Genomic DNA, 22143 nt, shown 5'->3' on the forward strand with positions numbered 1-22143 from the left:
AAGGTAATGGAAAATAAAACATGTCTATATTTTATCCTTACATTCTTACATGACTTTTTCAACTTTGGGCCAAATTCAGAATTGCCTTTAGACAAACAAGTGAGTGAATGTTTGCGCATCCAATTTTATAGATATGTAATGGAAATTAAAACGTTTGTTTCATTTTCCCATACCAACTTTGTAATTTATATTGAGCATGTGTGTTATTTGTACTGATAATCTTATATTATTATTAGATATTCAAAAATTGTAATTTATGAATTTCATTTGCCTCTACAGCCCTGACATATTTTAATCCTGGTTCATATTCTCTTTAGCATCTCCAACATAACAAACTCCAGTGATGAAGACTCTGGGCTGGTGGCTAACTTGAGATAAAAACAGGAAATGTTCTGAAAACAGCTATCATTTCTTGTTACATACAAACAGTCGTCACTGCTGATATGAAATGTAGCAGATCAATTTCAATCAAATAAGTGAATCTGAAGCAAATTGTAATCAACAGCCACAGACAGGTTTTATATTTGTGAGGTTTATTTGTTTATTTTCACAGCTCATCAATGTTCAATGTTTCATTTAAGTTGTGGAGGGAAATAAAATACACAAGATGTATACTATCTATCCTTATAATAATAATAATAATAATAATAATAATAATAATATCTTTATTTATATACCACTTATCAAAACACAGTTACAAAGTGCTCCACATAAAAACAAACAAACACAGCAATAACAGAATAAAAGTACTAAAAGAGCAACAAAACTAAAATAATAAAACCCATAAAACAGAATAAAAACTAGAATCAGGTGAAATCAGGGAAGGTGGTGTGATAAAAGTACATTTTGAGTTTAGATTAAAAGGAAGCCACTGACTCAGCCTGCCTCATTTCCTCAGGCAGGTTGTTCCAGAGCTTCGGGGCTCTTATTTCAAAAGCTCCGTCCCCCGAAATCTTCAGCCAACAGTCGTACGTAGATAAATGATCTGAGATATATTGAGGAGTCAGACCATTTAGTGCGTCTTAATTAATTAAAAGAACCTTGAAATCAATTTTAAAACACACTGGGAGCCAGTGTAAAGAGGCTAAAACTGGGGTGATGTGTTCAAACCTGTTTACTCTGGTTCAAAGCCTGGCAGCTGAGTTCTGTACTGTCTGTAGCTGCTCTACAGTTTACTATTCAGGCTTTGAAAAAGTCTGTTACAGTAATCCAGGTGTGATGAGATAAAAGCATGTATATTCTTAGAAGAATGAATGAACAAATGAACACATTGAATTCATATAAATGTGGTTCAGGCCACTAACAGAGGAAAATTCAAAACAATTAGAAACAATCCGAAACATTTGAAGTGGAAGTACACAGTGGAAACACTGATGGCTTCATGAACTACTAAATAATACAGCAAAACAACAGTTACTGTATATTTATCCTCATTGGAGAATTGACACAAATAAGTAGAGTTTAGTATGAACTTTTCCAAACAAACAATTGCTTTCAACCTTCACAACAAAGGAGGCTAGTTTATACATACACATTTTCTCACAGGTCAGTTATTGATGGTAATGACTGTTGCTTAACTTTACGCTTATTTACAGAATAGTCTATATGTATCAACAATAATTAATTCATTATACAACTTCTTGTGACTCTTTACACTCTAGAGGTATTGATGGCAGAATAAGTGCTGAAGTCAGAACTTGCAGTTTTCTCCTTCTTTGGTCTTTGTGATGCCTGACAGTGTTCCAGTGCAGCATAACACACATTTTCACCCTATGATTTGACATCTGTTATTAGAATCATGACCATGTCTCATCTGTAAGTGTAACATATGTTCACTTATTTGCAAAAATGAACAGATGAGTGTAGTATGAAACAACAAAACCCCTGCAAACTAGACTTCATTAAAGTACTGTAAATTACCTGATTCAGTCTTGTTTGACCTCTAGTGTCAGCTGTTTGCTCATCAATCTGAGGTTCTTTAGCTGCAGAAATAAATAAAGGATCATCACACCATGTTACAGCCAAACTCACATAATAAATTACAAGCAGAGAGCTTATCTGAATCCAGGTTTCTGTGTGATTCAAAATTCATCTTGTAGATTAAATATTAATTATTATTTCTGAACTACTGAAAGCAAAAAGTTAAACATAAAATGTTACATATACAGTAGTTACCTGTTTTCTGACAAAGGCGATAAACCAAAAGAGATGAAAGGAGAGAGGAGAGAACAGCAAATGTTGGACACAGAGAGAACAGCAGCGTCCAGCATGAATCACAGTCTTGTAGAGTCTCATAGTGACGAAGCTCACTGGAGTCTGGATCAAACACAGAGTTGAGTCAATTCACCTGATTAAACTCTGATCTCATAGAAAAAATTGCAATAACGGAAACATGCTTTTTTCTTATGTGTTCATGTATGCAATCAATCAATACAGTATATAGTTGTTACATGACCACAGTAATCAAAAAATAAAGATATTTCCAATATAGTAGTAATATAAGTAGTAATATAATATAGTTCCAATTAAATTGCACACGACTTCCTGGTGAAGAAGAAAAAATTACATTTCATTTCATTGTTTTCTGGTCTACCAAGAGCTCTGCTCAGTGTTCTTGGTACAGTATTGACTCTGCCTTGTTGATGGATTTTTTCAATTCTGGCCTTCTCTGAGCATTGCCTTTAAAGCAATATTCATAATCATTCTCATTTGAATAATAGATTTTCAGTTTATTCCAACAATAAGTGCAATGTGAAACTTTTTTTCCCTGTTCAGGCCTTTTTTCTCAGATCTCAAATGTAAATTCATCCCAAAACTTACAGTACGATGTATGAAGAGTTATGAAAATACTGGGTGCACATTTAAGGATGACTCACAATGAAGAGGTCACTTATTTGGAAGGAATTCTTTGTTAAAACAATTATATATGATTTAACTTCAGATTGGGGTTCGCTGCAGTTCATTTTCACATGTATATTGTACGTGCACTTCCATTTATGGTGGACGTCAGAGCATAGATATTTCAAACATAACGATTACATTACTTATTTTCCACAGTAGTAGAGACCTGCATCTGAATTAGTGATGTTAAAAATGAGAAGGTCGTAGGATCCAGAAGAAAAGTTTCTCACAAAATGCAAATGGAGCAAGGACTGCAGAGGACCAGTAGTATTAGTGGCACCTATCAGTGAACTTGTTTTTGTTTTTAAAACAAGAGACGGCTGGTTTTCATGAGAACAGTTCCTGTACCACACTATGAATATTCCTGTTGATAATTTGCAGTCACAGTAGAGAGTGATGTTGTCTCCTGGTCTGACTGTCACCTCCAACACTGATCCAGCAGACTGATCCTGTCTGCAGGAAACAACTCCTGGAATACAAACACAATCACAAAAGCAGGTTAAAATCTGTACCATGTTACATGATTTTCACAGCAGATGCTTAACAGCAACAACACTGAGAATAGGTATTGTCATAATGGAACCTAATAATTGTAACATAATCATCCAAAATTTTATCAAGTGAATTACCGAACAGAAAGACCAGAAAAGTGTGCACCCCGTCCATGTGTGATGTTGATCAAGAGTTAAAAGAAAGAGAAACAGATCTTACTTATAGACATCATGACCTGCGTAGACTTTTCCATTAAAGGAAAGGTAAGCGCTGATTGGCCAGACAAGTGGAACATTTTTGTCTGTGGTTGTTTTCTATAGGTGTGGTACTGAGTGATAATCTGGGCATTGATGTTTCCTCAGTGAACACTTGATAATACATGCAATCTGCTAAACCCCACTACATTCTAACATCCAAATGAGGTGTTACCATTTAGACGGTAGACTACAGCCTAGCAATACTTGCTGTAGTACCTTTGTTGTCTGTGTATCTGTGGGTCGCTACAGACATGGAGATTCTGATACATATAAACCAGATGTAGACAGTACTCTAATCCAGCAAAGCTATGAAATATCATGCATACTTGTACAGTGTAGAGAAGCATCCTTGTCTTAGTCTTCAAATAGAATCTACTATATAACTGTTACACATTTAAACTGTCAGTTTACTGTCACTCTGCAGCCTGTTGCCATTTTGATAGATGTGGCAACATCAAGATAGAACAGCGCTGGTTTAGCAGCTGTTGTGAACACCAGGACAAGAGGGAGGGCTAGTGCTTGTGATCAGTGATAATCACATTAATAGTAACTTCCAATTCCAACAAGTTCTTATATAAATGTATTTGTCAGTGCTTAAAACAATGCATATGGCTGCTTGAAAAACCACTAAATTGAGTATTTTCTGATCAACCAAATTCACACAGTTGAATGGACAAATAACACACCCCAACCTTTTTTCTAGGACTTTTGGACAATGCCACATCTGCTTTTTCTACTACAAGAGGACTGACATTATCTGATAACAAGAGGTCACTTGTCAGGAAAACATAACGTTGGCTGTTTTAAGATGTAAAACAAACTCCAAATGCTGTTTCTAGTTATACTATTGATCAGGATATGAAGAATGGAAAAAAATGACCCACTAAAGGGCACAATAACCTTATTTTCTTTGAAAGTGATGTTAAAATGTCTTTAGGGTGCCTTTTTTTGGGCAATGTTACAGTAGACGTAACATACTACTGCTACTGCCAATGCAGCATGTGGGTAAAGTAATAGGAGAGCATACACTTTTGTGATGTGAAAAACCTACAACTCCCATTTCACACATTTTCATTTATTTTCATTTGTATCATTTAAAGAATTAGATCCTCCTTTGCGGAGAAACATTTTCAAACGTGTGTATCAGAAATCAAGTCTACTTGTCTTTGTTGCATTTTGGAGATGTGATGTTGTGTCCAACTATAACAATATGAAAAGCACTTTTTCTACACTTTCACTGTCTCTGATAGCACATATCATCTAAGAGGATCTGTCTGAGGAGTTGAGATGATAGAAACAATGACTTTAGTGTCAAATCTCCATGGTGATCCCATGCAACCACTGCAATACTCTTGTCTTCCCTCTGGGACAGAAACATAGTATAATAGCACTGATACACTGTGTTCCTGACTGTGTATGTGCACAAGTATACACATCCCTGTATTGATGTTCACATTTTCTGGTGTGACAATGTGCAACCACTGATGCCCCATTGTTTTAAAAACAACACTCACCACATAAAACAGTGTGACGCAGAAGTCTGTTACTGAATGAGAGCAGAAGCTGCCCTCGATGAGGGTAGACTTATTTTTGTGTTTGTTGTGGACAAGATCACTCTGTTATTCTACAATATAACATCTTTTACTTTACCTTTCATGTTCCCAGGTCAGCCTGCTGCTGCAGTTTGACAGATTGAGACACTCAGTGACTGATCCTCTGCATAGTCCATGTTTTCTCTCTTTTTCCGACAAGCAAGTATATAAAAGAAGGATCTTCAAAAAAATTAATTATTGATTTTAACTCAACTTCTGATATTAATTTTAAGGATGCATTAATACCTTCTATGGGGGGAGTAATAACGAAGGTTATGATATTGTAACCCTGGTTCTATGAGCACAGGCAGAGCCCTCTACTGGACTCTATGGGTAATACTCCTCTCCAATCACATACATGCAATCCCTTACTAAAATTTGCATGTATGTAGTCGGTCAATCAGGACGCACCTAACAATTACGTGCATTCCGCACCCTATATAAGCAGCGTCTCACTGCCGCTCACCATCCAAAACCACTTCAGTGGACGGTGTTGGAGGAACAGGGTCTATCGGTAGATGGCTCTGCCTGTGCTAATAGAACTTGGGTTACAATATTGTAACCTTCGTTCTATCTCACATAGGCTCTGCACTCTACTGGGCTCTATGGGTACAATAGCTGGAGCACGATGAATGTATGCCCGGCCACGCTATATCTAAGGACGGCCTCACTGAGCCCGGCCAGCCACAGGTTAGTTGCCACGGCCCACCTACGACTTTACAATCCCAGCTTCTTAGTATAGCAGTGGGGGCCCAATGCAGTCCAGTTAACATGCACCACAGCTGGGTGAAAAAAATGACCTAACCTTGCAGGGGTCATAGATTTTATACCAAACACCCTGCACACCCCATTTCCCAAGTCATCTTGGATCAAGGGAGAATGCCAATGTATAATTGCCCTGGGGGAGGGGTAAACCACAGCTGACACACACATACAAGTCCTGAGTCGCACCTGTGAGCATGGACCTCATAAAGGAGTTCTCCATGTCCAAGAGATAGAACCTTATGAATGGACAAGGCGTAGACCAGGACACCACCGTGCATATGTCCTCAACACTCACCCCACTGAACAAGGCCGTTCCACACCATGTGTGGAATGCACTCGGACCACAGTGGGGGGGGTCCACTGTGGTCCGAGTCTATAACACACAAAGCAGACTGTTCTGCTGTGGAAGGGGTGTGCAGTGATGCATTTGCTGCTGCAACGCCCAACATATCCAGATTGTTCAATACCAAAGCCAGCCATGCACCCAGCAAGAATATTTTTTCAAAATAGTTCAGCATGTCTCTGTGCTGCATTAGCAGAGGCTGCGGCTTTCTGCTCGCTGCCGGATGAGCTGGGCCGTAAAATCCTTCATGGAGGCGGTTGACCAGTTTTGGCGGGATGCGGGGGGGGACAACATGCTCCGCCACCATGGCCATGACCTTCGGGAAATCGTGGCGAACTGAAGTCGGTGGTAGATTTCCAAAGGTCAGCGAAGCTGCTGAGACAGATGAGAGATTGTCGACATCATCCATCAGAGAAGCCGCTCGGAGTGTCTCAGCTGATGCATCCAGCGGCAGTAGCAGTGGCAGCAGTGGCAGCAGCAGCAGCGACAGTGGCGATGGAGAGCCAGATGGAGAGGTGATTTCAGCTTTACCACAGAGATCTATCTCAAGCTCCGGCTTGCTCTCGTTGCAGGGAAATGAGACGTCACATCATCAAAAATGTTCCCACCACTTCTTTTGTAAAAGGTGGCGGCAGCGGTGGCTGCGGCAGCAATGATATTGGGGTATGACGGGCAGGAACGAGCAGGTTCCGGTGACTCAATCCCTGGAGAAGACAGATCAGTAAGCTGATTCACCATTGCTAAAGAAAGGAGGATGGTGAGCGGCAGCGAGATGCTGCTTATATAGGGTGCGGACACACGTAATTGGTAGGCGCGTACATGCAAATTTCAGTGAGCGTTTGCGTGTGTGTGATTTGAGAAGTGTACTACCCGTAGAGTCTAGTAGTGGGCGGAGCCTGTGTGAGATAGAACAAGCGGCAACTACCACAGCTTGAGGTTGAAGCGAATGCCGAGGTACTGTATCTTGAAGGTCAATGCCACCAACAGCCACTAGATGCTGGCTCCAAAAATACCTGGTTCCAATAGACTCCCATTGAAAAAGCGTCAACTTCTCTGTAGTAATACTAAGTCGATTTTTTTTTCAATGAGTCATTATGGTCTCAATTGCTAAATTTGGGCCCTTTAATAAGTGTGCTGTTGGTCATTTTGGAAATTATTGCTCTGGTGATGAGATTTGAAGACTTATAGTAGGCAATGATGTCTGATGTGTGGATGCTTATTGACAGCAGTGATTGACAGGTGCTCACCCACTGCTCTCCCCGACTCCAGGACTCATGCTGACTCACACTCGGACTATTGTCACAACATTTTCAGTAAGTTTAATGTTACTTGATTATGAAAGCTGCCCTGTTGGCACAATTTAGCTAAAGTAGTTAACGTTAACCCAAATGTACAACACTCTGTTTTCGCTATGGTTCAAGGTAGTGGGGCGCGTTCCTAGAGTGTAATAGACAACACCCTGCACCCAAGAAAACCAATGAGAGACGTCACGCTTCGCTACGTTCATCTTTACAAACAGCCAGGTCAGAACCAATGCAGCAAAATAATTATTGGTCATAATATAAAGTTCCAGCTGTTTTAGAATTTATAAGATAGATAATATAGAATCATGTTGTGTAGATTGTCTTTTGACTCAAACCTCTTCTGGTGGTCTTTTTGGTGCATCATTTCATGTATCTACCGAGACTGACCTCACAAGAAAAAGACAGGATCAGTGGTTTATGCAAGTCCCCCAAAATAACACATATTTACATTCAAATGAAAGACGCCTAGTAGCTGTAACATGGCAGATCACTGTTCATACAGTGTTTCCAGATGCCAGTCAGCTCTGTTTTTCGAACCATATCCACTATTATCACCTAATCTTAACCATGTAGTTATTATTGTAGCCATGACAACAAAGGCCTAACCTGAAAACAATACTCATTTTAATTTTGTAAGGCACAGACAAATGCTGTCCCCCCGATGACTGTTGATAAGAGCAGAAAATAGATAATAAAATTCTTGTATGTGTCACTCTGGACCAAAAATGTATTTTGTTGTTTAATTTAGAAGACTCATTTGGCCCATTTGGAGATTTTACCACAACAAGGCCACTAATCTGCAGCCTCAGTCTGTCTGCATGTTGAGCGCTGCCGTCATATGAGGGGCTGTTTGTCATCGTGGGTTTCCTGTAAACCTTACTGATCTTATTGATCTATAAGTTGATGTTTATTTGATATGAGTGTGTCCATGTCGACAATATAACAAGATTTATTTTTTCTGTTAAAAATACATTGGATATACAGTGATGTAAATGGAAAGACATGCCCTTGGTGGAAAAATAGGTTTAATAAATTACGGCAGAGGATTTGGATGAAACCAGCAACATCTCCTGGTCTCATTTGTTCTTTCCTGAATTTCAGGTTATTCACTGTTACATTGGTGCTGCCAGGCGATTCCTGTAACATTTACATTCAAATGAAAGAAGCCTAGCAGCTGTAACACAGCAGATCACTGTTCATACCGTGTTTCCAAATGAAAGTCAACTCTGTTTTTTAAACCATATCCACTATCATCACCTAATCTTAACCATGTAGTTATTATTGTATCCATAACAATGAGGGTTTCCTAACCTTAAGACAGTGCTCATTTTAATTTTGTAAGACACAGAAGCAACAAATGATTTCTCCCCAATTACTGTTGATAGGAGCAGAAAATAGATCAGAAAATTCTTGTATGTGTTACTCTGAGTCAACAATGTATTTTGGTGTTTAATTTAGAAGACATACTGGAGACACTATGATAACCAGTGTTTTGCGTTTCCTATAGCTAAAAATACTTAAGCATCATTCACACCTACAGTAAACAGCAGACCACTTTCTTTTAGTCAGTGCAGATCAGTACCATGTGAACATTCATAACAAAGCATAATAAAGCATGTTTTAATTGATCACTTCAATTTCATTTTAGTAATTGTTCAAAGTAAGAACAAATAAATCTACAACCAAAAATTAAAACAAGAAAAAAAACACAGTAAGGACGTTAACCAACACCTTCAACAGACCACTAAATTGCAGCTTTAGTCCATCTGCATGTTGCAGTTTGCTGTAGCATGAGGGGCTGTTTGTCAGTGTGGGTTTCCTGTCAGCCTTACTGACTTCAGAGGCTACATGATGGTTGAGGTTAACTTCACTGTTAACCCTTTATTGTCTGGTAACATCTTTGAAACTGGATGGCAAAACTGTTTGTAATAAATCAGAAGGAAGACGTATCCATTGAACACATGCATTACTTTGAGTCTTACTCTCTGAGCTGAATCATCTCCCACATTACAAATACTTGGAACTGTATAAAACAGGGAGTCGGGGGATGATTGCTAACTTGAGATAAAAACAGGAAATTGCCTGAAAACATGTTGTGACACAGACATGCAGTCATCGCTGCCATTTTTAATGTAACAGATCGATTACAATTAAAAAACTTGAAGCAAATCACCAACAATAAACAGGCTTTTCATCTTAAGTTTTTGTAAAGCTGATTAAGTGGTAAAGAAAAACACACAAGATGCATCTGCTCTGTTTTAAATTTATATGAAGAAAAGAACAACAACAACAAACCCATATATAACGTGATTGATGTCACTAACAGTGTGGACAACTCTAACAATATCAAAACAATTAGAAACAATCAACAACAAAAAAAGAAAATCACAACAGCAAGAATTACAGTGAAATGTTTTACTCTGTCTACAATGTGATATGATAAAAATACATTGAGCTTTTTCACGTCAGGGCATAACAAAGACTACATGTGATCAAAGTGAGGATACAATAAATGTGACCAGTTAGGAGAGGAGGGAGATACATTTTGCCACTGTACAGTGATGACGCTACCTTGTATAGTGGGCCGCTATCCTAAAAGAGCCAATCAAGTGGTGAACCAATCACCTCCTTGTCTCAGCACACACTTGTTTAGATACATGTAAACAGGTGTGTGTAAGTGTATCTTGAAGATAATGTTAATGTTAATGCTGCCTAATGTTCTCTAGACAGCAAAATGGATTATTTCATTTCCCATCAGTGCTGGTCACTCGTTAACATGCAAGAGCTGTCTACATCTAGCTGAGACATGTACTTTCTTTATTCTTTCTGTTGTTGTTGCACTATTGTGGGCTGGGAGGAACAGCATTTTGTTTTTTTGTGCATGCAAATAAACAAAATCTTGAATCTTGAACGTTGATAGAGAAAACACAGACTTCTAAAAACAAAATAAGAGCGTGGTCATAACAGCAGGGTTCAGAAAATATGAAACAAATAATTTTTAAAATATTTGTATGAAACAAACATTCATAAAAAAACCCAGTATTTGTGCTTAGCTGAATAACGTATTTGTATTCAGGAACATAGTCGGAGCTAAATGACACAACAGCTTATGAATACCTCTTCTCATTCATTTCTAATGTTAACTCGTTAGGTCCTTCACACCCTAGAAGTATTGATGGCAGAATATGTGCTGAAGTCAGAACTCTGGATTTTCTTCTTCTTTGGTCTCTGTGATGCTTGACGAATTTCCAGTGCAGCATAACACACATCTTCATCCTGAGATTTGACATTTGTTATTTAGAATCATGAACATGTACTATACAGATGTACTACTTTGATTTTGTATACTTCACTATTAAACACATTGGAGTAAGAATCAAGGATTGGTGTTGTTGCTGTAAAACATCATATACTGTACGTGCAACATCTTTCTCAATGTATAAATGATTAGTAATCATTAGGCATCATGAATAATTACTCCATTATATATAACTGTGCCAGTGAGTCAGTATGAACAACACCAAGGTCCCATCATTGAAACACCAAATGAAATGGAGCCATTATTGATGTAATTAGATAACATGTTTTATATTTATATATTTTTTTATATTCTACTTTTAGACAGTCACACACTTTTGAAAAGTGATTAAATTCATAATGTAAATTACCAGATTCTCTGTTGTTCCTCTGGTGTCAGGTCTTTGTTGGTCCACTTGAGGTTCTTTAGCTGCAAACATGAATATAACATCATTACACCATGAAAACCAACCTGACAAAATACCTTAAAGAATATTAATTATTGTATCTGAAGCCAGTTATGAGGTTAAAAACAAAGATACAAATTTGACTATTTTGAATTTGAATATTTCTGGATAACAAGTTAAGCTACAAACATTTAAAGAACTAGTCATCAAAGTATTCTAATGAACTGAGGATAGAAGGATCAAGTGGATAAAAGTGACATACTGTACAGTAGGTACCTGTTTTCTGGCTGAGCTGATAAACCAAAAGAGAGAAGAGGAGAGAGGAGAGAACAGCCAGAGATGGACAGAGAGAGAGCAGCAGCGTCCAGCACACACCACAGTCTTGTTGGTGGGTTGAGGTTTGGTAATCTGGCTCACTGGAGTCTGAATCAAACGCAAACAAGTGAGTGAATGTTTGTGATTCCAATGTTATAGATATATAATGGAAATTAAAACTTGTTCACATGTTTATTATAATTTATGTGAGCGGCAAAAAAAAGACATCACCATTATTATTTGAGCTCTTCACAGTACTCTTGGTGCAGTATTGAGTTTGCCTTCTAGATACACTTTTTCACTTTGGCCCAGATTCAGATTTGCCTTTAGACTAAAGAAACAACCAGATTCACATCTACAATCATTCTAATTTGGCTTCTGTCTTAATTATGATTTATTAGGCTCGTAAATGTCAACAGTAAGTGCAACAGGAAACTTTTTCCCCATTTGACCCTGTTATCTGCAAATGGAAAATTATCTCAAAACTCACTATGCATAAAAATAAAATATTGGGTTTACATTTATCATGACTCATAACACTTCAGATCCAAGAGGTCTCTGATTTGGCAGGAATCCTTTGTAACAATGAAACAGCATTTCCTTACAGATAGGCAGTTGTTTTACTCTGGATTCAACCTCATGACCAGCTAATGATGTTTGTATGTGCACTGTGACATCATGAAGGCTCAGCTACTTCTTATTTTTCAAATGTCCACATTAATGTAAGCCCACAATTTCTTCCTGTGTGGTGATTAGTTGATCAAATGGTTAGATTTACTGTGTAGATAATTCACACATATAGAGAAGTCAGATGAGACTACTTACTGACTACGATCCTTGTGGCATTTCCATAAGTGTAAACATTTCTTCGATGAATTGTTGTTTTATCCTCCACCTTGGGCTGTTCAGTTCCACAGTAGTAGAGGCCCTCATCTGAATCAGTGATGTTCACGATTAGCAGGTCGTAGGAGTCAGAGGATTTGTTCTTCACCAAATGAAAATGAGGGAATGGATTCTGAAGTTTTGTAGGGTCTATGTCTTGAATTTTTGTTCTCAGAACAAGAGAAGGCTGGTTCTCGTGAGAACAGTTCCTGTACCACACTATGAATACTCCAGATGATCTGTTGCAGTCAGAGTACAGAGTGATGTTGTCTCCTGGTCTGACTGTAACCTCCAACACTGATCCAGAGATCCCATCATGACTGCAGGAAACAACTCCTGGAATACAAACACAACAATTAAAGCAGGTTGAAATGTTACAGTGCAACATTTCACGTTATAAAAGATGCAGGTTACTGATGAGTTAATTGTCAAAATGGGACCAATTGTAATGTAATCTTCAAAATGTAATATCAAAATAATTACCTAAGAGAACAACTAGAAAAACATGCAGCCCGTCCATGTGTGATGATGACCTGTAGCTGACAGGCAGCGACACTGTTCTTACTCACGGATGTCACGACCAACGCACACTTCTCTATTAAAGGAAATGTAAGTCATGATTGGCTAGTCTAATGGAACATCTTCTTCTGTGGTTGTTTTCTATTGGTGCAATGGTAAGTGTTGCTTTTTGCATTGATGTTAAGGTTAAAAATATTTCTTCAGAAGACCTGATAAAAACAACCACACTGCAAATTCCAACTGAGGAGCCAGTACAGAAGTGCATTTTATACTTATGAATATACTGATGTACAGAGACAACGAATAGACCTTCTAATTAAGCAAAGGTATAAAAACATGAGGACATAGATATATAGTGCACTGTACAGCAGTAGTATTGTTAGACTCTAAATGGTCAATTTGTTGTCACTCCAACAGGGATGTGATCCACTAGAGGGAGTGAAACACTATTGTCTGCTTATGTTTGCATTAAATTGATAATATCAAGCTAAAAGGCTGTAAAAGTCTTTAGGAAGAATGTTTTGGGGGTAATGTCACAGTAGATATAAATGCTACTGTTTTTTTACTGAATTTATTGTGTTTAAAAGTTTGAACTCCTCTTAAATGAAAAACATCTGGACCCTTGATGAAACCTTTTTAACTGCATGGATCAGAAACCACTATTTGGACATGAGCTGCATGATCATAACTTACAACAACTAACAACAAACAACTTACTTATTCTGAACTAATACAGTGCATACCTCTGTTTGTGCTCAAGTATATTGTAGTCATGTCTGTGGTGGTGTGCACGTAAAGTGTGATCTGCTCTGTTGTTTAAAAATCACTCTGCTCACCACATACAGGATATTACTATCCTGTCTCTGGCTGAGAGCATTTAGATGTTTTCATATTCAAGTACATTGTTACATGTTTTATTTTGCTCAATAATTTCTTATTTTGGGTGAGAATCTGTGGAATTCTTCTCATCATTTTGTGCCTCCAAGGATTTGGATTTTCTGGTCAAAACTTTTAGAACCATATAATTATTTGTTTTAATATAAAATAATTATGACCAGTAACTGTAGTAAATTAAGAATGAAGATAATACAAAATTTGGAATCAAGATGACCCCTTGTCATCTAGTTTAAAGTGATGTAGACAACATGGGGTCAAACCTCCTCTGGCGCCTTTTATTGATTCAATACTTAACATCTCCACTAGAGGTCAGGAGAGTTTCACATGCAGCTAATGTGACTAACTGTTCAGAGATAACACCATCACTATTTCTTTACCCTCCTCTGTTTGTTTCAATAAAACCCTTCAAGTGAAAGTGCTCCTGTGTAGACTATACCATTCCTAAGTGTCTCTGAAATACAAAATTGTTAATTAATGTGTGAATGAGTGAAAATTCATATCTTGCTTAAATAATCATCCATCCTACATGAACACGAAGTGTTTAAACAGTATAGAAGATGTCACTGATGTCAGGAAGTTATGTTGTGGTCACTCTGTGACATAGTCAGAGATACACTGTACATCTAAATGTAGCTGTGGTGGCTGCAGAGCTGCTACATTCTGGCTTTGTTGTATAGTATCTGCCTTAACAACACTCAGTGGAGATTTACTGTATACCATTGTAATGTGAACTGTTTTAAAGCATTTTTGATTTAGTATAATGTAATGATCCAGAAGAAAAAAACAAAAAAGACCAGATGGTTTTCTGTCATCTGTGGTTTGTGTGTGTGTGATTTGAAGAATGATTTGTGTTCTCAACATCTACAATGAACCCTGCAAAATGAAACCGTTTGATACCTTCAGCAGGCCACTAATCTGCAGCCTCAGTCTGTCTGCATGTTGAGCTCTGCAGTCATATGAGGGGCTGTTTGTCATTGTGGGTTTCCTGTAAACTTTACTGATATTATGGACTACAGGATGTGGCTTAACTGCCAACTGTGTATTATCTTGTAACTTCTTAGAAACTATGTGACAGGGTCATTATGAACTGTGACAGATTGATTTCATTCAAAAAAAGTGAATCTGAAGCAAATTGTTTTCAGCAACAACAAATAAGCAATCTATCTAGAGGTTTGTAAACATATCAATTTTCAATCTGTTATTTAAGTGGTGGAAGAAAATAAAACACACAAGCTGCATCTATTCTGGGATGAATGAATGAATAAAGGCAGGAATTGAGTCTTTGTGAATGTTTTTTTCATTAATGATTTCATGTACACTTCATGCTACTAACAGTGAGCAACAGTGGATGGCTTCATGACCTGTTGTACAATACAGCAAAACATCTATATACAGTATATTCTCACAGGAGAATTGACAGTAAATTTCTGGTCCCCTACAAGTCACAGCAGAGCCTCAGATCTTCAGGCCAGCTGCCTCTGACGGTTCCTAAATCTCAGTTCAAGACTAAAGGTGACTCTCAGCTCCAGACCTCCCTGCCTGAGGATCTGAGACTTACAGAATCGTGACATCTTTTATATCCTATATGTATAAAAAGCCTTTTATTAATGCTTGCACATTGTTTTATTTCCAACATGTCTTGTTTTAACTGTTATTGTTATGACCTTATATTATTATTGGATATTTAAGAACTACAATTTTGCCTAATAATATTCCTTAAATATGTTAATCCTGGTTCAACCATGTAAAGCACTTTATTTGTGTATTTTTGAAAATACATAAATAAAGTTTATCATTATTATTATTCTCTGTAGCATCTCCAACACAACAAACTCCAGTATTGAAGACTCTGGGCTGGTGGCTAACTTGAGATAAAAACAGGAAATGTCCTGAAAATAGCTATCATGTCTTGTTACAGACAAACAGTCGTCACTGCTATTTGTTTATTTTCATAGCTCATCAATTTTCAATCTTTTATTCAAGTGGTGAAGGGAAATAAAATACACAAGATGTACAGCATCTATTCTTATAATAATAATAATAATAATAATAATAATAATAATAATAATAATAATAATAATAATAATAATAATAATAATAATAATAATAATAATAATGATTATTTGTTTATTTATATAGCACTTATCAAAACAAAGTGATTCACATGAAAACAAACAAACACAGCAATAACAGAATAAAAGTACTAAAAGAGCAACATAAAAACTAAAATAATAAAACCCATAAAACAGAGAATAAAAACTAGAATCAGGTGAAATCAGAGAAGGTGGTGTGATAAAAGTACGTTTTGAGTTTAGATTAAAAGGAAGCCACTGACTCAGCCTGCCTCATTTCCTCAGGCAGGTTGTTCCAGAGACTCAGGGCTCTTATTTCAAAAGCTCTGTTCCTCTTAGTATACAGCCGAGAGTCAGAACAGGTAAAAGGCCCCTGCCTGAAGATCTCAAAGTGTGAGTAAAATAGTATGTTGGTAAACAATCTGAGATATATTGAGGGGTCAGATTATTTAGTGCTATTTAAGTAATTACAGAACATTGAAATCAATTCTAAAACACACTGGGAGCCAGTGTAAAGAGGCTAAAACTGGGGTGATGTGTTCAAACCTGTTTACTCTGGTTCAAAGCCTGGCAGCTGAGTTCTGTACTGTCTGTAGCTGCTCTACAGTTTACTATTCAGGCATGTAAAAGGCTGTTACAGTTATCCAGGTGTGATGAGATAAAAGCATGTATATTCTGAGAAGAATGAATGAACACATGAACACATGAATGAATTCATATAAATGTGGTTCAGGCCACTAACAGAGGAAAATCCGAAACAATCAGAAATAATCAGAAACAGTTGAAGTGGAAGTATACAGTGGAAGCACTGATGGCTTCATGAACTACTAAATAATACAGCAAAACAACAGTTACTGTATATTTATCCTCATTGGAGAATTGACACAAAAAAGTAGAGTTTAGTATGAACTTTTCCAAACAAACAATTGCTTTCAACCTTCACAAAAAAGGAGGCTAGTTTATACATACACATTTTCTCACAGGTCAGTTATTGATGGTAATGACTGTTGCTTAAATCTAAGCTAAATAGTCTATATGTCTAGTCTATATGTATCACTACTAATTAATTCATTATACAACTTCTTGTCTCCGTTTATACCCTGTAATAAATGATGGTAGAATAAGTGCTGAAGTCAGAACTCAGAGTTTTCTTCAGTGACGCCTGACAGGTTTCCAGTGCAGCGTAACACACATCTTCACCCTATGATTTGACATCTGTTATTAGAATCATGAACATGTACTATACAGATGTACTACTTTGATTGTCTATAATTCAATATTAAACAGATTGAAGGAAGAATTGAGGATCAGTGTTGTTAGTGTAAAACATCTCATACTGTAAATGCAAAAATGGAAAGATCTGTGTAGTGAAGAATAAATTGAAACATGCAAACCAATAAACATTTCTCATTGATAGTATTTTCACTTGTTATAGCAGGAAAAGCACATGTCTTTCTCAATGTATTAATGATTAGTAATTATAGAGCATCATGAATAATTGCCCCACTATATATGACTGTGCCAGTGAGTCAGTATGTACAATATCAAGGTCCCACCATTGAAACACTGCATGAAATGCAGCCGTTGTTAGTGTAATTAGATAACATGTTTTATCTGAGACAGGATTTATACCTGTGTGACAAGTGAAAATGTTCGTCATGAGAAAGTCACATACTTTTGAAAAGTGATTCAAGTTTATACTGTAAATTACCAGATTCTCTGTTGTTCCTCTGGTGTCAGGTCTTTGTTGGTCCACTTGAGGTTCTTTAGCTGCAGACATGAATATAACATCATTACACCATAAAAGCCAACCTCACAAAATACCTTAAAGAATGTTAATTATTGTATCTAAAGCCAGTTATGAGGTTAAAAACAAGCTTTTAGATACAAATTTGACAATATCTCTGGATAACAAGTTCAGATATAAACATTTAAAGAACTAGTCATTAAAGTAATCTAATGTAATCTAATGAGGATAGAAGGACCAAGTATATAAAAGTGACATACTGTACAGTAGGTACCTGTTTTCTGGCTGAGCTGATAAACCAAAAGAGAGAAGAGGAGAGAGGAGAGAACAGCCAGAGATGGACAGAGAGAGAGCAGCAGCGTCCAGCACACACCACAGTCTTGTTGGTGGGTTGAGGTTTGGTAATCTTGGTCACTGGAGTCTGAATCAAACGCAAACAAGTGAGTGAATGTTTGTGATTCCAATGTTATAGATACATAATGGAAATTAAAACTTCTTCACATGTTTATTATAATTTATGTGAGCGGCAAAAAAAAGACAGAAAAGCAGATGGCCGCCCACCAAAAGCCGGGGTCTGCTTGAGGTTTCTACCCGTTAAAGGGGAGTTTTTCCTTACCGCTGTCGCCAAGTGCTGCTCATGGGGGAATTGTTGAGTCTCTGTAAATTAAAGAGTACGGTCTTGACCTGCTCTATGCGAAAAGTGCCTTGAGATGACTTTTGTTGTGATATGGCGCTATATAAATAAAAATTTATTGATTGATTGATTGATTATAATTTGAGCCCTTCACAGTACTCTTGGTGCAGTATTGAGTTTGCCTTCTAGATACACTTTTTCACTTTGGCCCAGATTCAGATTTGCCTTTAGACTAAAGAAACAACCAGATTCACATCTACAATCATTCTAATTTGGCTTCTGTCTTAATTATGATTTATTAGGCTCATAAATGTCAACAGTAAGTGCAACAGGAAACTTTTTCCCCATTTGACCCTGTTATCTGCAAATGGAAAATTATCTCAAAACTCACTATGCATAAAAATAAAAATAAAATATTGGGTTTACATTTATCATGACTCATAACACTTCAGATCCAAGAGGTCTCTGATTTGGCAGGAATCCTTTGTAACAATGAAACAGCATTTCCTTCCAGATAGGCAGTTGTTTTACTCTGGATTCAACCTCATGACCAGCTAATGATGTTTGTATGTGCACTGTGACATCATGAAGGCTCAGCTACTTCTTATTTTTCAAATGTCCACATTAATGTAAGCCCACAATTTCTTCCTGTGCGGTGATTAGTTGATCAAATGGTTAGATTTACTGTGTAGATAATTCACACATATAGAGAAGTCAGATGAGACTACTTACTGACTACGATCCTTGTGGCATTTCCATAAGTGTAAACATTTCTTTGATAAATTGTTGTTTTATCCTCCACCTTGGTCTGTTCAGTTCCACAGTAGTAGAGGCCCTCATCTGAATCACTGATGTTCATGATCAGCAGGTCGTAGGAGTCAGAGGATTCGTTCTTCACCAAATGAAAATGAGTGAATGGATTCAGAAAGTTTGTATAGACTTTGTCTGTAGCATCTCTCTTAAATGTTGTTCTCAGAACAAGAGAAGGCTGGTTCTCATGAGAACAGTTCCTGTACCACACTATGAATACTCCAGATGATCTTTTGCAGTCACAGTACAGAGTGATGTTGTCTCCTGGTCTGACTGTAACCTCCAACACTGATCCAGAGATCCCATCATGACTGCAGGAAACAACTCCTGGAATACAAACACAACAATTAAAGCAGGTTGAAATGTTACAGTGCAACATTTCACGTTATAAAAGATGCAGGTTACTGATGAGTTAATTCTCAAAATGGGACCAATTGTAATGTAATCTTCAAAATGTAATATCAAAATAATTACCTAAGAGAACAACTAGAAAAACATGCAGCCCGTCCATGTGTGATGATGACCTGTAGCTGACAGGCAGCGACACTGTTCGTAATCACAGATGTCACGACCAACGCACACTTTTCCATTAAAGGAAATGTAAGTCATGATTGGCTAGTCTAATGGAACATCTTCTTCTGTGGTTGTTTTCTATTGGTGCAATGGTAAGTGTTGGTTTTTGCATTGATGTTAAGATTAAAAAGATTTCTTCAGAAGACACTTGAAGAAAAGTACCTGATAAAAACAACCACACTGCAAATTCCAACGGAGGAGCCAATACAGAAGTGCATTTTATACTTATGAATATACTGATGTACAGAGACAACGAATAGACCTTCTAATTAAGCAAAGGTATAAAAACATGAGGACATAGATATGTAGTGCACTGTACAGTAGTAGTATTGTTAGACTCTAAATGGTCAATTTGTTGTCACTCCAACAGGGATGTGATCCACTAGAGGGAGTGAAACACTATTGTCTGCTTATGTTTGCATTAAATTGATAATATCAAGCTAAAAGGCTGTAAAAGTCTTTAGGAAGAATGTTTTGGGGTAATGTCACAGTAGATGTAAATACTACTGTTTTTTACTGACTTTATTGTGTTTAAAAGTTTGAACTCCTCTTAAATGAAAAACATCTGGACCCTTGATGAAACCTTTTTAACTGCATGGATCAGAAACCACTATTTGGACATGAGCTGCATGGTCATAACTTACAACAACTAACAACAAACAACTTACTCATTCTGAACTAATACAGTGCATACCTCTGTTTGTGCTCAAGTACACGCTGCTCACCTTTGTGTCAGTGTGCACGTAAGGTGTGATCTGCTCAGCAACCTGCTCTGTTGTTTAAAAATCACTCTGCTCACCACATACAGGATACACTGTGAAGAGTGAAACAGAGGTTTATGTCTTCATGAGATCAAAACATGTCTGTTGTGTTTCTGGCTGAGAGCATTTAGATGTTTTCATATTCAAGTACATTGTTACATATTTTACTTTCCTCAATAGTTTCTTATTTTGGGTGAGAATCTGTGGAATTCTTCTTCAGGGATTTGGATTTTCTGGTCAAAACTAATAGAACAATATAATTATTTGTGTTAATATGAAGTTGAAGAAACTGTATTGAATTAAGAATGAAGATAATACAAAATTTAGAATCAAGATGACCCCTTCTTGTCTAGTTTAGAGTGATGTGGACAACATGGGGTCAAACCTCCTCTGTTTACATTACATGTTTACCTCTACATTCTGGCTTTCTTGTATAGTATCTGCCTTAACAACACCCAGTTCAACAGTCAGTTGAGGTTTACTGTATACCATCGTAATGTGAACCGTTTTAGAGCATTTTTTCAGTTAGAATAATGTAATGATCAAGAGGAAAAAACAAAAAAGACCAGATGGTTTTCTGTCATCTCTGGTTTGTGTGTGTGTGATTTGAAGAATGATCTGTGTTCTCAACATCTACAATGAACCCTGCAAAATGAAGCCGTTTGATACCTTCAGCAGGCCACTAATCTGCAGCCTCAGTCTGTCTGCATGTTGAGCTCTGCGGTCATATGAGGGGCTGTTTGTCATTGTGGGTTTCCTGTAAACCTTACTGATCTTATGGACAACATGATGTGGCTTAACTGCCAACTGTGTATTATCTTGTAACTTCTTAAAAACTAGGTGGCAGGGCCATTCTGTGAACTATAACACATCTATTTCAATTAAAAAAAAGAAGCTGAGGCAAATTTGGCAACAACAAACAATCTATCTAGAGGTTTGTGTGCATATCAGTTTTTAATCAGTTATTTAAAAGGTGGAAGGAAATAAAACACACAAGCTGCATCTATTCTGGGATGAATGAATGAATGAAAAAACACGTCCACAGACTCAATTCCTCCTTAAAGAAGGAATTGAGTCTGTGGACGTGTTTTTTCATTAATGGTTTTGTGACATCTTTTATATCTTTTATATGTAAAAAGCCTTTTATTAATGCTTGTACATTATTTAATTTCCAACATGTCTTGTTATTATTATTATTATCTCATCATTATTGTATATTTAAAAATTGTAATTTATGAATTTTAGTTGCCTCATTACAGCCCTGAAATGTTTCCATCCTGGTTCAACTGTGTAAATAACAGCAGTCGTCACTGCTGATATGAAATGTAGCAGATCAATTTCAATCAAATCATTGAATCTGAAGCAAATTGTAATCAACAGCCACAGACAGGTTTTATATTTGTGAGGTTTATTTGTTTATTTTCATAGCTCATCAGTGTTCAATATTTTATTTAGGTGGTGAAGGGAAATAAAATACACAAGATGTACAGTATCTATTCTTATATTATTATCATTATTATTATTATTATAACAACAGCAACAAGAACAATAATACTATTACTACTACTACTGCTA

The 22143-nt window shown here is 36.9% G+C and overlaps 3 long non-coding RNA genes across 3 annotated transcripts; all 3 read right to left on the reverse strand.

The window, feature by feature from the left end:
* Window positions 1-734: 734 nt before the first annotated feature.
* Window positions 735-2332, reverse strand: LOC122993914. Its single transcript, XR_006406456.1, has 3 exons — window positions 2176-2332; window positions 1921-1982; window positions 735-1770 (listed from the first exon to the last, which is right to left on the reverse strand). It is a non-coding gene; the product is annotated as an uncharacterized LOC122993914 (long non-coding RNA).
* Window positions 2333-11321: 8989 nt separating this feature from the next.
* On the reverse strand, window positions 11322-12576 carry LOC122993269. The gene is made up of 3 exons (XR_006406367.1): window positions 12499-12576; window positions 11635-11781; window positions 11322-11381 (listed from the first exon to the last, which is right to left on the reverse strand). It is a non-coding gene; the product is annotated as an uncharacterized LOC122993269 (long non-coding RNA).
* Window positions 12577-16850: 4274 nt separating this feature from the next.
* LOC122993106 lies at window positions 16851-18185 on the reverse strand. The gene is made up of 3 exons (XR_006406336.1): window positions 18065-18185; window positions 17755-17813; window positions 16851-17244 (listed from the first exon to the last, which is right to left on the reverse strand). It is a non-coding gene; the product is annotated as an uncharacterized LOC122993106 (long non-coding RNA).
* Between the last annotated feature and the right edge of the window lie 3958 nt (window positions 18186-22143).

This window comes from Thunnus albacares, chromosome 12, assembly GCF_914725855.1.
Source record: "Thunnus albacares chromosome 12, fThuAlb1.1, whole genome shotgun sequence".
Classification (NCBI taxonomy): domain Eukaryota; kingdom Metazoa; phylum Chordata; class Actinopteri; order Scombriformes; family Scombridae; genus Thunnus; species Thunnus albacares.